Here is a 2,483-nt window from a genome sequence, read left to right as displayed (position 1 = left end):
AGAAGTTCACCAACCCTTCTACAGTTGTTGTCTCCTGGACAGAATGTAGCACACAGGTCGTCAAAAAATGGTTCTAATGGCTCTGAGCACTATGGGACTTAACATCTGAGGTCATCAGTCCCCTAGAACTTAAAACTACTTAAACCTAACTATGGACATCACACACATCCATGCCCGAGGCAGGATTCGAACCTGCGACTGTAGTGGTCGCGCGGTTCCAGACTGAAGCGCCTAGAACCGCTCGGCCACACTGGCCGGCACAGGTCGTCAATCTGTTATCTTGAGGCTATAAGAAGTCTTAATTAACGCCGACCACGCCAGACAACATGTTTGTCCTCCGACACTGCTGAACCAGCCCTATTCACAAACTAGACATTGCAAAATAAGTCTTAGTTGATACCGCGGCGGACAACATGTCTACCCTCGGTGATTGCCGAGCAAGCTACATCTCAGCGGAACCACATCGCCCACCATCCAAGTCAGGCGCGATCCGAACATCACCAAAGTGCTTCGTCTACTTTTTCCTTTATCAGTTGTTTATTATTCTGCTGGTTATTAATGCTTGTGAAATAATGAAATGATAGCATGCTATTGAGAAATGCTTTTATTTGAAATTCAAGTAAATACGCTGTTTAATTTTCTATAAACAGTCAGAGCATGTCGGCTAGCCCGCAGGAATGCAACTTAAAATATTCTGAAACTTCCTGGCAGATTAAAACTGTGTGCCCGATCGAGACTCGAACTCGGGACCTTTGCCTATCGCGGGCAAGTGCTCTACCAACTGAGCTACCGAAGCACGACTCACGCACGGTACTCACAGCTTTACTTCTGCCAGTACCTCGTCTCCTACCTTACAAACTTTACAGAAGCTCTCCTGCGAAACTTGCAGAACTAGCACTCCTGAAAGAAAGGATATTGCGGAGACATGGCTTAGCCACAGCCTGGGGGATGTTTCCAGAATGAGATTTTCACTCTGCAGCGGAGTGTGCGCTGATATGAAACTTCCTGGCAGATTAAAACTGTGTGCCCGACCGAGGCTCGAACTCGGGACCTTTGCCTTTCGCGGGCAAGTGCTCTACCAACTGAGCTACCGAAGCACGACTCACGCACGGTACTCACAGCTTTACTTCTGCCAGTACCTCGTCTCCTACCTTACAAACTTTGCAGAAGCTCTCCTGCGAAACTTGCAGAACTAGCACACCTGAAAGAAAGGATATTGCGGAGATATGGCTTAGCCACAGCCTGGGGGATGTTTCCAGAATGAGATTTTCACTCTGCAGCGGAGTGTGCGCTGATATGAAACTTCCTGGCAGATTAAAACTGTGTGCCCGACCGAGGCTCGAACTCGGGACCTTTGCCTTTCGCGGGCAAGTGCTCTACCAACTGAGCTACCGAAGCACGACTCACGCACGGTACTCACAGCTTTACTTCTGCCAGTACCTCGTCTTCTACCTTACAAACTTTACAGAAGTTCTCCTGCGAAACTTGCAGAACTAGCACTCCTGAAAGAAAGGATATTGCGGAGACATGGCTTAGCCACAGCCTGGGGGATGTTTCCAGAATGAGATTTTCACTCTGCAGCGGAGTGTGCGCTGATATGAAACTTCCTGGCAGATTAAAACTGTGTGCCCGACCGAGGCTCGAACTCGGGACCTTTGCCTTTCGCGGGCAAGTGCTCTACCAACTGAGCTACCGAAGCACGACTCACGCACGGTACTCACAGCTTTATTTCTGCCAGTACCTCGTCTCCTACCTTCCAAACTTTACAGAAACTCTCCTGCGAACCTTGCAAGCTTCTGTAAAGTTTGGAAGGTAGGAGACGAGGTACTGGCGCCAGTAAAGCTGTGAGACCGGGCGTGAGTCGTGCTTCGGTAGCTCAGTTGGTAGAGCACTTGCCCGCGAAAAGCAAAGGTCCCGAGTTCGAGTCTCGGTCGGGCAGACACTTTTAATCTACCAGGAAGTTTCATATCAGCGCACACTCCGCTGCAGAGGGAAAATCTCATTCTTAAAATATTCTCTAATGTCCGTCCTATGTGGTCTGTTCACTGTTGCTGAAGCGGCCATAGTGCCGCTTGGATCATCACTGCAGATGCCGTTTTTGTACATAGGCTATCGCTTGTATTTGTCGCCCTTTTGAAATTAGTCACCAACACGAAATAAAAAAAGATACATCTCAGTCCAAATTACGATGGAGCTACAACCATTTACGTAAATTAAAAAAGAAGTTACGGACCATTTTTCACCTTCAGCATGCTGCAGGTTAGTTAAAAGTATCACACAATGAACGAAGTTTGCGATCTTTTAGAGTTTCTTCTCATTTTGGAGACTCTCAGTTCTCACTATACTATATTCTCTGAAAGTTTGCTGCAAAAGCTGCAAATGAATGTATGTAGAAACATAAAAGTTCATAATACTACTGCCTGCTACTGTTGTACCATAATCCCAAAGCTGGAGGTAGTTCATATAAATGAAATCATTTTTAT

At 46.9% G+C, this 2,483-nt stretch overlaps 1 non-coding gene across 1 annotated transcript; it reads left to right on the top strand.

The window, feature by feature from the left end:
• The first annotated feature begins 1,864 nt into the window (after nucleotides 1-1,864).
• Nucleotides 1,865-1,939, top strand: Trnar-gcg (transfer RNA arginine (anticodon GCG)). The gene has a single exon. It is a non-coding gene; the product is annotated as a tRNA-Arg (tRNA).
• The last annotated feature ends 544 nt before the right edge of the window (nucleotides 1,940-2,483 follow it).

Source organism: Schistocerca nitens, chromosome 5 (assembly GCF_023898315.1).
Source record: "Schistocerca nitens isolate TAMUIC-IGC-003100 chromosome 5, iqSchNite1.1, whole genome shotgun sequence".
Taxonomy (NCBI): domain Eukaryota; kingdom Metazoa; phylum Arthropoda; class Insecta; order Orthoptera; family Acrididae; genus Schistocerca; species Schistocerca nitens.
Note: the sequence above shows the minus strand (reverse complement) of the source record. Positions and strands in the feature narration are given on the sequence as shown.